The 12291-nt window shown below is 38.3% G+C and overlaps 1 protein-coding gene across 1 annotated transcript in view; it reads right to left on the bottom strand.

The window, feature by feature from the left end:
* Window positions 1–6729: 6729 nt before the first annotated feature.
* vwa8 (von Willebrand factor A domain containing 8) overlaps window positions 6730–12291 on the bottom strand; it is a 141442-nt gene continuing 135880 nt past the window's right edge. Inside the window, exon 47 of the transcript XR_016090948.1 lies at window positions 6730–6773. The gene's annotated coding sequence lies outside the window, so the exon portion shown is untranslated. The remainder of the gene's footprint in view (window positions 6774–12291) is intronic.

A 12291-nucleotide genomic window follows, 5' to 3' on the forward strand; every position in this document is an offset into this window, starting at 1 on the left:
AAAGGTGCAATCGTTTTGAAGTGTTTGCTACTTTACTATATAATCCTCTAATTGCAGAGGAGCTCTTCAGACTTGTCAAATACGTCACCTTCTCAAATGTTTTCTCTCACTACTTCTTGCTTCTTTTTTCAGAGTAATCCATCTTCTTAAAACGCAGCATTATTCGTCTTGGTTAAGCTGTTTTGGAGTCTCATTTAGCAGGGGCTGAAGATTAACAGAGAAGAAAGGACCATACACATGGCCACACAGGCGGTTCGTTTCAGGGCAAGTATTGAAATCAATAGTTGTCTAACACTTAATATATTGGCCAGTGATCCCTGGGACTTTGGGAAAATCACGTCAACATTGTCACAGCTCCTCCTGTCTGAGGAGACGTTACCTGGGTCAGAAAACCTCTAAATCAACATGGCAAAGCTTCATTTGAAGGGGTCATATGCAAAAGAGCATCACATCTTCATGGAGGCTATTTAACCCTTTCTAATGTTTTTTTTGCAAAAGCAATTGTGACGGTCTTATCGGTAATCTCAACTTTAAGGCTATCTCTAACATAACGTTAAGGCCATCTCTCATTTAAACTCACGCTAGTCTCCACTTTGCTTAATACATATTGTTGGGATCACTGTGATCATAATATGGCACACTTTAAAGTATTCACGAGGAATGACAGCAGCCGAAAGCTTGGGAGAAATTAGTATCGTTTATTGGGATGTGGAAATTTGGCGTAACCCGCTTGGCTGAGGGCCAACCTCCCGGCCGTTGGACGGGGAGGATAGGACCCCCATACGACCAATTGGGTAGCTGCAAAGGTGGAGAGGGGGTGGAGGAGGGATGCAGAAAACGAACGAGGAAGAGGAGAGGGTGACATTTGATATATATGGAGACCGGTTGCTTACGTCAGGATTAGTGAGAATTGCGGCAGCTGTGTCAAATGAGCGTGGCTGCCTTCATTCCTCCCGAACTTTCATTAAAAACTCCATTAGTTGGAAACTGTTTAGGTTGAGATCAAGGCATGTTTACAATTCCCGGTTTACAATTTCCAGAAAGTAAATTGTTGTAGGAAATGGACATTTGAAGAGAAGAGAAACTGGATAGGATTAATATGAAATCAGTGGAAAATGGATGGCAACAGATTCTACTCCAAGTAGGGAACAAACTCATCCGAAAAGTCAGTAGGTTAGTATTCCTAATGGATAAACAAATCGATTCGGAAAAATCTAAGAGAAAACATGAAAAACAACGAGACACAGCTCAGACCGACATGGTGGCGCAGTAGCTAGCATTGCTGCCTCTCAGTACTGGGACCCTGGGTTCATTTCCTGGAGTGCTGTCTGTATGTAACTCTATGTATTTTCCCCCCTTGGCATGGTTTGGTCCCCTCTTGGTGGTTTGGTTTCTTCCTGGCATACTGACATCTAATAGGTTAATTAGCATCTGGTAAAATGGCCCTGGTGTGAGTATGTCTGTGTCTACCCTGTGTTGGGTGCGTCTCACCCAGGGTGTACCCTGCCTTGCGCCCATTGCTTGCTGGTACAGGCTCCAGCTCCCCCTCAACACTGTATTGAATAAAGCTATTTAGAAAATGGATGGAAGGATCCAGATCAAGACAAGGGGTATTGCAAGCACAGTTAAAGTTACAGTTACCTGCAAGCACAGGTATTAGATAGGCCAAGAAAGAAATCGAAAGGAATATTACAATGGAGACTGAATTAAATATTACAAATTTCTATCAGTACTACAACAGGAAAAGAACCATCAAGGATGAAGAAAAATATATCTGGGACAAAAAACGGAAAAACCTATGACTATGAAAGGGAAATGGCTGATGTACAGAATGAATATTTCACCCACGTGTTCACTGAGGAAGAAGTGAACCACATGCCTAGGGAAATGACAAGACAGAAGACAGTTCTGTATTAGATAGTATTGGCACAGAAGAGGGAGATGTGTTTTGGGTACTAGAGGCACTCAGGACTAATACCTCCCCAGGGCCTGATGGTATCTTTCCAATAGTACTCAGGGAAACATGAGATGTTATTTAAAAGCCATTGACAAAACTCTCCCAACAGTCCCTTAAGACAGGGGTAGTACCCAGGGACTGGAGAATTGCTAATGCTGTCCCTATCCATAAAAAGTTGAGAAAAATGAACCATTTAATTATAGACCCATAAGTCTGGCTTCTATTACATGTAATGGAAATGATGATAGGAACTACACAAAAGGATTTCCTGTATGGAAGTAATATCCTGGGAATAAGTCAGAATAGATGTAGTAAAGCAACAACAGTGATAGATAAATATAGGGCATATGATATGCTGTATTTAGAATATCAGAAGGCTTTTGATAAAGGTCCCCATAAAACATGTGATCAAGGAAAGGCAAGTGTTTTCGACTGAGGAATGGTAATTAAACAGAACACAGGGAATATGCATAAGGGATCAATGCTCAAATGGGGTGAGAGTAATTAGTGGTGTACCACAGGGATCTGTACTAGGAAAACTGTGCTTCTAAATTTATTTAAATGATCTAGATCTCAGAATAATAAAGTAGTCAAGCAGATGGTACCAAGTTAGCAAACACTGTAGACGCAGCAATCTCAGTTCACAAAAAGTTTTTGCTAAATGTCACAACTGGGCAAATACTTGGTAGATAACATTTAACATAGATAAGTGTGGGGTTTTTGCATGCAGGTAGTAAAAATATCAACTATAAATACAAAATAGGAAAAGCTACAAGAGGCTGCTTATAAAAAAGTCTTTGATGTTTATGTTGACGCGTCATTTACATCTTCTAGACAATGTAGGGAAGCGATTAAGGGAAACAAAAGGTTAGGACATATAGTTAAAAGAGTAGAATTTAAATCAAGGGATGTTATGTTCTAATTGTATAATGTAACAGTAAGGGCTCATTTAGGATATGATGTTGAAGTAGGTAGCAGCGTCAGCATGCAGAGGCTGCAAAGGAACAGGTAAAGGTTTATTCCATGCTGAAAGGAAAGAGAAAAGAGACGTTTCGGCTGTGGAGCCTTCTTCAGGTGCTTTCTTCAGGTGTCTTCTTCATTTAAGATATTGTATACAATTGTGGTCACTACTTCACAGAAAAGTTAGTGCTGTTCTGGAATCTGCCCAGAGAAGAGGGGACCTGATTCAAATCTTCAAAAGCCATTCATAGAAAGTTAACCCACTGGATTTCTTCAGAATGGACAGTGAAACATGAACCAAATGGCACAAGTGGAAACTATGTGGAAGAACATTTAACACTAACAGGAGGCATGTCTTTACCCAAAGAGTTGTGGGACTATGGAACAAGTTACCGAGCCAAACAAGCATCAGATGTTAAAACAGGTGCACAAACAGGGGCAACTACAGTAGCTCTCATTTGGATATCAGTTGGATATCCTAATACCACCTCCATGGTCAGCCCCTTTATAATATCGTCTTAAATTCGGAGGGAGAGAGTAGTCAAAGGCACCTCATCTAACATTGTGACAGCTACTCTTTAACGAAGTGAGATAAAGATAAATCTGCTCACTCACAATGACTGGATGGCATGGAACTATTTAATGAGCTAAACATTTAAGTCTTGTTCAGAGAAATCACATTTAACATAAAAAGTGTAAAGGCATTTTCTTTAAAAGCATTTCCTTTTGCATTTTTCTGTCTTTGCATGTATCATTCTTAAAGGGAGCATGTATGTGGTATTCCCCTGGGTAGTCTCCTTTCTTTGTCCCCTATGCTGGGAGGAGGGTTGCAGACGTGTTACATATACTAAAAGAGATCCCTTTCACTATTTGCATGCTTTGGGCAAGCAGAGAAATTTTCAACCAGTGCTCCCAAATTCTGGAACGCCATTCTCTGACCTGATATTGATGATAGTAAAAGATGAAATCAAATAAGATAAAGTGAAAAAACATGAAACAACTAGTGGCATATAGATAAATTCTGCGTGTGCCCTGCCTTGTACGGAATGCTTCCTGGGATAGTCACCATGACCCTGAACTGGATAAGCAGTTCAAAGTGATGTGATACATTAGGCCCTTGATGTGTTTTTCCACTCATTTTCCCTAATGTGTCTCACTTGCATAGTGTTTGGTGTCCTCTTGAAGCCTCAGAAGGACACTTGACAGTTCTGTCACGGCTGAGAAATTGAGCTCAACGTCAGGAAGCATTGTGGAAGAATGAAGTGGTTTGCCACCATTGACAAAATCACAACATTAGAAAAACACTATCTTGTGGTTAAAAGCACACAAAAGAAATAAAAGGTTTGTAGTATAACAGGACCGTGTCTCGTATTAGGATGGAGGCAACAGAGCTATAAAATTGTGTCTTTAAATCTTATTTCTTATTCTTTCTTTTTCTTTCACCTCATTGAGGTGAATCATTGTGGCTGGTAAATAAATATCAGAATCTTTTTAGAAAGGATCTAATGTACATGTTCAAGGCACATTGAACTGCACCTCTTTGTTTCAGATTAAGTCAATGTACTATATTTCAACCCAGTGAACTGAACGATAGAACTGTGAAGAGTGTAATGTTTGGTATTATACAATCAATATTTCTCTTTTCTTACCTAATAAATTTACATAATAAATATAATCACCAAAGATCTTTAAATCTCATTTGAAGAGGCTATGGTATCAGCATATTCTCTCGCCAGAAGGAGCAAATACACTACGGACTGTGTTTGAATCGCATAACTAGACAGTAGGGCTGACATGGAGAATTAGAGTATGAGCAGTCTTTACTTCCTAGTCTGAGATTTAATAATATTTACTTGAGGCCATGATCCTGTCATTTCCATCTGATAGCATCCTAGAGAACCCTTGTACCATGAGACATGTTGATACAAAATTAATTCCCAGTGGCAGAGGTCCATGCATCTTCTTTTTAAAACAACCATCTGCTGGCGCCTTTTTGGCAGAATCGCCTGGTTTGGCTTTGCTCACAGTGCTGGGCTGAGGAGCACTGGCATGAATGAGCAGAACTGTGGGGTGAGGGGCAACATGGAGAAGCATCTCTTTTGAAAACCTAAAGATATCCATGTAATGAATGACCTTAGAGGCACTCGTCAAGATATCCTTTTACATTAAGATCTGAGGTGAAGCTAATAAAGGTAGTTTCAAATGTGTATTTCCCTGGACACGTATTGTATGTGCCAAGGTGCATATGAAGAGATTTTGGTCCACGTTCTTTCTTCCAGCGTGGTCTCCACTCATTGCTTTACATTTAAGTGTCAGAGTGAAAAGGGGAACGGGGAAATCCACAAAACTCTGTCCTAGCAAGAGGGATCTTAGTGTCTCTCGGCCCTCTTTGTGCAGGACAGTCGTAAATTGTGTGAGGAACATTACCACAGATTTTCAAGGCAAAATTGTATGAAGAGAAGAGCATGAAAAGCAATCCAGAAGCAGTAAAAGAATGAAATAATAAGGGTCAGGTCAGAGTATCTGAGAGCTCAAACTGCTTTCAAAACAACCAGCAACTTCTCTACTAAAACCGCCACCAGTTCCCACCAATACAACTCAGATCACAAATTGAGAAATTCGTTACTTTCCTCTTACAGATCCTGTGCCCACTGTAACTCCTGTTAAACAGGCAGGAAATCCCTAAAAAAAACATCATGTCATGCCCAAAAATGTTTACTTCATGAAAGCAATGTTGTGAAGGGACATATGGCAAAAACAATTTCAATTTCAAGGCAAAAAAGAGAAGAATAAATTCCCCATGTTAGACTCCTTTCTTTAACTTAGAGATTCAGCTGTTATGAGTTCCACAAGCTTTTAAAGAGTCATGGTTTTGTTTGGCAGAAAACAACCCAATCTAAATAAAGCTTTTCCTGCCAAACTTAAGCTTATATTCAGAATGTAAGGGTAAAAAAAATATACTGTGGCCATAATTCTAGGTTACACTAGTCCCACAGTTCTGCTAAATGGGCACAACACGTAGATCATCCTCAACTTACTGTATATTTACATCTGGCAAAATCTTCAAGTGTTACGTCCACACTGCAAAATGTGCTTTGTGCTGTGCAGGAGATCAGAGATGTCTGTAAATGGTACGTCATTGCAATACAATTGAAAGGTTAATTCCAGACGGAAAAGCAAAAGGTGAGAAAAAACAACATTTTGGTCCTCACACTTGTGTCCCTGCTCTTACCTCTTCACTGCAACACAGGGTTGACTGGTGAAACAAGAGTGAGCCTTTATGTACTGTACATCCGTCAAGCAGGGATTTTTCTTGTTTACATCTTTCCACAGAAAAGTAAGACAAACACAAACATCCAATATTAGTCACTTCATGTGACTATACAATGTACACACTATTAAACTGTATACAATATAGATTCGATTGTGGTTTTTTTCTCTAAATGTCAAAACTGACGTTATGAGGGACAATTGGAAAAAAGAGAATTTAGATAGACAGACTTGGACTGTTTGCTCAGTGATCCCAGAGATGTGAGATGCTGAAAGGCTCACAGGCTCTGGCATTGACCCAGCTTGTTCATCTGAATGCTGGGAGAGCAGTTTTTATGATTATAAATTACAGGTCTAGAGCTTTCAGAGAGACTAAAGCCATGTTCTGATAATAATCAGTCTTTGGCCATGACAATATACAGTTCTGCAATTTCCTTTTAAGGCAGGAATGTAAAATGAGAAGAAGAACTTACCTCTGGAAAGAAAACACTACGACTTCTTCTGAATGCTGTGGAGGTATAAATCCACAACATGACTTTCTGCAAAAATACTGTAGTCGTGGCTCTTGTACCTATTCACATCGAACCTAAGAAACAAAAACATTACAAATTACCAACATAGTGTACACGATGCTCTGTGGAATATGGATGGGTATACCCAAACATCAGTCTGTCTGTGTTTAGACTGAAAAGATCTGATTGAGTCATCTCACCTCCTCTAAGAATGTGTGCATACCATTCCGACACTGAATACATTTTAAACTGACATTAAAGTTTCCACTGGTAGTGTGAGCATTGATAACATTTAATATATTTCTCATACAGTATGTATCCAATACTACTACAACTTCTACTAGTAAAAGTAGAAAAAAAGAAGAACAACAAGTTGCTACTTATACTGTACTGATTAACAGAAGAACCACCTTTAAATGCACTCTTAAACATTCTGTCACTATGATTTAAAACCAGGGAAATACCCTACAACTAAGAAAATGCATTTTTCAAAAAATCATTTTTCAGTGGTGAACATTGCTTCTGTACAAAAGAAGGTTCATCCTTAGAACTACAGAATATGGGAAGGTGGCACAAAACCAATGTACACTTTTCTTATGAAAATGAATGACTACTACAGTACGTTAAGAGTGCAGAATAACATTTGATTTAGGCCTTGGCCTTATATTATGAGAACCTTATGCCTTCAGTATGTTTTGAAAGAAACTAAAAAAAAATTACTCTGAGCAAATACAGTTTATATGAAAACGCCATCTTTGACCATCCTAAATATAAGATTTAGACAAGTAACGTATACAAAACAGCTGGAAGTACACAGTCTAGATCTGACAAATGTAACAGGCGATTTCTGAGACTCCCGCAGTAGAGGAAAAGTGAGGAAAACCAGAAAGGTTTGAAAATAGGAAAAGTCACAAACGAGCAAAAGTCACCCAGAACGTCCGAGTTTCCCTTTGGGTAACAAGGTGCCTGCTGTCCTCATGTATGAAGACAAACCTGTGTAAAAGACACAAGACAGATGAGTGCCCCCGAAATCCTGCTGTATTATTTGTAAGGATTTATTAAGTATTTATCCAGTGAGTGGTCAAATACTGACAATTCAGCAACGCTCCCAAACCGGTGACAGAGTCTGGCTTTGATAAGCATCCGCCCGCTGCCTCAGATTTTGCCAGCACTGTGTCATTACTGCGGTCATGAAGAAGAACAGAGGTGAGCAAGCTTGCACACGTAGGCACGAGCTCTCCTTCTCCTTTTACGCTGTTGACTCCCGCCGCCGGTTGCGCTCAACTTCCAAACGCATCCACATGCACTCGGCGAGCTGACAAAGATAATCCTGTTTTTTTTTTTCCTGCAGTCAGTCTCATCTCATAACGTTGCCTCGTGGGATCAGTGGCAACACCACAATGCCAAGGTTTTACAGGTAGAAAACAGTAATTGTGGTTGTGCTCTGAAACCACACTGAGATCAAGTGCTCACGCTGTCTAAGCCAAAGATAAAGCTATTGTAGTGTATTGGAGATTGCATTGCCTTAAAATAATAATTATTATTATTCACTGACAGGCTTTTTTGTTCTACACTAAGGAAGACCAGCACAAGACTTCAAAATGCCAGAAAGCAGCACAACCCCAGGACAGCTTGGGGCAAAATAGTTCCTAAAATTGTCTCTAAAGTGAAAGATGAATACATAAATTTAGCTATAATCATGTTCAAGTTCTGTCTAGGGTGTATCAAGCCTTGTGCCTGTTGCTTGTAGGGATAGGCTCTGGCTCCCCATGACTCTGTGCTGGATTAGGCAATGAGAAAATGGATGGATAGATGCAATACAGTAGTCTCCATAACACAAATTAGTATTACAGTACAGTAGACCTTCATTAAATAAGTGCATGGTGAATTTGTTATCTGTGCTTTTGTTTCTTGTTTTTCTCAGTAAGACAGAATCAGATAAGGTGTCTTACTGATTAATACGTTGCACATTTTACACTTTCAATAAGTAAGATTATTCAACCTTTTCCGTTTCCTGCCAGAATCAATTTGATATTTGTTTAAAGAGAGTTTACCAATGAAAAGAATAATGCAAGGTAAAATGGCTGTCTGAAAAACAGCAGACAGAAATAGAATATACTGTAAGTCATGGAAATACTAACAGAAAATAATTTCATTATAATGCCGACTAATGCTAGATTCAAATTTTAAAAATAACACAGATAATTGCACATTCATTCTTTTCAGCTTTGGGGCAATAAATAAATCTGAAAAGTATTGGTCTTGGCAACAGACATGCAGATCCCAACTGGAAAAAGTTCAGTCCATTTCAGGTTTTACACTGCAGTATACGAAAGAAGCAGATAAGAGATTTAATAATTATAGGTGTTTTGATCTTGCTATAATTTTATTTATAGTCATTTTTTAAAGATCGAGATGAGTCCACTGTGTTTATACTAATCATCGTTAATGGTGTTATTAAGAATAGAAATATTAAAAGACAAGTTCATTATCACAACAAAATTCTCTGAGGGGTGAATACAAAGTAAGTTAGATTACATTGAACACTGTTTTTTTTTCAAATTTTGCATTTTGCTAATATAGCATTAAGAAAAAAACAGAGCAATAAAATGACTTGCATAAACTTTTAGTTAATTTAAACTAATTTTCATACTAAACCATATTTGAAAAGACTTTATATATTTGTATATTTCATAAGATATATACACATTTATAACCTCTTGTTGGAAGAAAGAAAATGAACAAAATTTGGAAATAAAACATTATTAAAAACATGAGGTCATTGCAGCCTATGTCATGCACACAGTTCCCTCTTACAACCTATATCTTAAATAGGAGCAATGGCTTTTGAGTCTGTAATTATGCACAGTATATGAAAGGTTTTTCTTCTGTTTTTTCTCATTTATTTTGATCTGTTTCTAGGAGGATGCCTGAAGGAAATGACAACAGCCAAGAACGTGGGAGGGAGATGATATGGTAATTTGTTAAAAAAGTTAGACTGTGGTCAGAGTGAAATTAAGTCAAGTGTAACCAGTCTGCAGCTGTGATAGGATTAACAGTCTCTTCCTTTTTTTGTTACAAATGGGCCTGAGAATTCTCCTGAGAAAACAAAAGAACCGTCTTCAAGACAGCAGCACCTGTTTTAGGATTCTAGAGAAATTAAATTAACCTTTTAATCTTTTTCTTTCCTTTTATTCTGCTCACCTTGTTATTGAGGCAATACCATTGTGCTTCTTTGGGTGAGCTAAAGTCTCAATCAACTGCCAGATGCACACATTTGTCCAGAGAATGGTGTCTGACCACGAGACAAAAAAAAGCTTCTGGGACTGTATTTAGTTTTAGTCTTTAGAAGACTTACTATCCAAGTGGAAGCAATCACTGTGATGTTAAAAAATATAGTACAAATGCTTGTGCTGTCAGCTGGAGAGAGTGACATTATAGTGCACAGCTGCTGTAGAACTAAAAATGCTCGCACTTGTTCGATGTGCATTTACCAGATCTATTAGATATCTTTCTAAATTCTCTTTCCATTATACGATTCACTGTAAGATGGGTTGTGGGAGTATGGAATAAACTACCCAGCAATGTTGTTGTGCCTATTAACCTAGTTGGTTTCAAGAAACAACTGGATGAGATCCATGCATCTATTGACAGCTATCAATCAAGCAAGATGGGCTGAATGACCTCCTCTTATTTGTAACTATTCTTATACTTTGCATCCTGAGAAGCTGGAATATAAAAGAAAAGGAAAAACACATTACAGAACGATACCACAGTGCTGTTTGTTTAGGTATCAGCTGAATTGTTTTGGCCACTAAAGTTTATTAGCTTCCTTGGGTTTGAAGAAGTCTGTCTGTTTTCATTCCACCTCTGCTTTCATGACCTAATGGAGCTTATCATTAGTTCAATGGGTCCAGTTTAAATTTTTTTAAACATGTTGATAATTAAAGTGGGGGGGAGGTCTTTTTATCCTGCTATTGGAGAGCACCAATCCAGGGGATTTTGTAGGTCACCATTAAATCATTGGTTTCTGAAGATATGAAATGATACCATGTCTTCAGATTTTATAATATAGTGTCTATTTCATTTTTAAATAATCAAAAAGTTCTTTAAGTCCCAAATTTATAGCCGTTTTTATTCCATTTTAATGAAATATTAAAGTAGGTATGCCAGAATTTAAATCTCTAAATCTTAAATCTCCACTCCACAACAAAAGTACACAAGACAGGCAGATGGGAGTTCTCATTTAGTTTAAAGATCAATAGACTTCTCTGTTAGGGATTTCTCCCTCATTCAGAAATCCCTTTTCTTTGTCCCTCTCCTGATCTGACCCAGGGAAAGGATTCTGTCTGACCAGTGACCTCTGACCACCAAGGAGAATTAGGGAGGCCTGAAATAAAAGACTACAAAACAAGCTGAATTGTAGCAGAGAAAAGTAAGGTTAAGAATAGGATTGAAAACACACTGTTCTATATGTGAGGTAAAAACATGTTTTCCAATTTTACTTACACTTTAGTGCATCATGCCCACCATTCTGAACAAAGGCGTGACAATGTACTTCGTGTCAGTTTCCTGCCTGAAAAAGAGCTAAAATTCCATGAAAAATTGAAGTGTTCACAAAAAATAAATCATAATAACTGCTCATACTAATTTTTCTACATTCATTCCCACTGGTTTGGTGAAATTGATAGTTCCATCTAATATACACATTGAGAAGATGGTGAAGGCGATATGCATAGCTACATAATGTTCGGAATCAAGGCATCAGCTTCTTACTGTGCTGTGTACCCTGTACGCTAGCAGCCGAATTTTCATGTCATGCACTGAACTGAACATGCTCTCACCCGAAACCCACAGACTCTCAAGGCCCTGAACAGCAAAAGGATCCGTTTGTATGCGGTTAGCCAAGGCTTATGCAGCCCTACTTCGCACCTGTCAGCCTCTGCTGTCAACTAGTGATGTCATCTAGACTCCAACAAGCAACCTCCAGGCCCTACGGCCTATTCTGCACCCCAGGTGTTTTCTCCATGTACAGTATAGCAGGAAAGCCTGAACCACAAGTAGGCCGAAGCAGGTCATTTATGAACATCTGCCACTTTCAATACCATTGAACAAAAATTTACAGAGAAATATAGAAGTTGCATGATACTAAGAAACCGTAAAAACGATTTCCTTTTATAGAATTGTTTTGGTCAATTATAAAAAAAGAACAAGAGAGGGCAGAGAAGTTAGGCTTCAGCTTTCAGATCTACAGTAACTGTTTTTGCTTTAACATGAATACAGTTTTGTTCAGGGGCATTTTAAAATAGCAGAGAGTGCTATGACGTCTATTACATGTTTTGAAATGAAACATGACATTTTTATAATAGGAAGAGGGTCTTATTAAAATAGAATTAAATGATCTGATTTTCAAAAAGTGAAAAAAAAGCTCAGCCTTTGAATGAAGTGCCTCTGCTGCCATAGTACAGTGACAAGTACATCCAAAAATGTATTTCAGAACTAATCTGCAAGTGTTACTACAAAGTACTTACCATCTTAAAAGCAAACGAGATAGTAAATCTTCTTGTCTTTTTTTAGGCTAAATCGGCACTG

The sequence above is a fragment of the Atractosteus spatula genome, chromosome 4 (genome assembly GCF_055471065.1).
Source record: "Atractosteus spatula isolate fAtrSpa1 chromosome 4, fAtrSpa1.hap1, whole genome shotgun sequence".
Classification (NCBI taxonomy): domain Eukaryota; kingdom Metazoa; phylum Chordata; class Actinopteri; order Semionotiformes; family Lepisosteidae; genus Atractosteus; species Atractosteus spatula.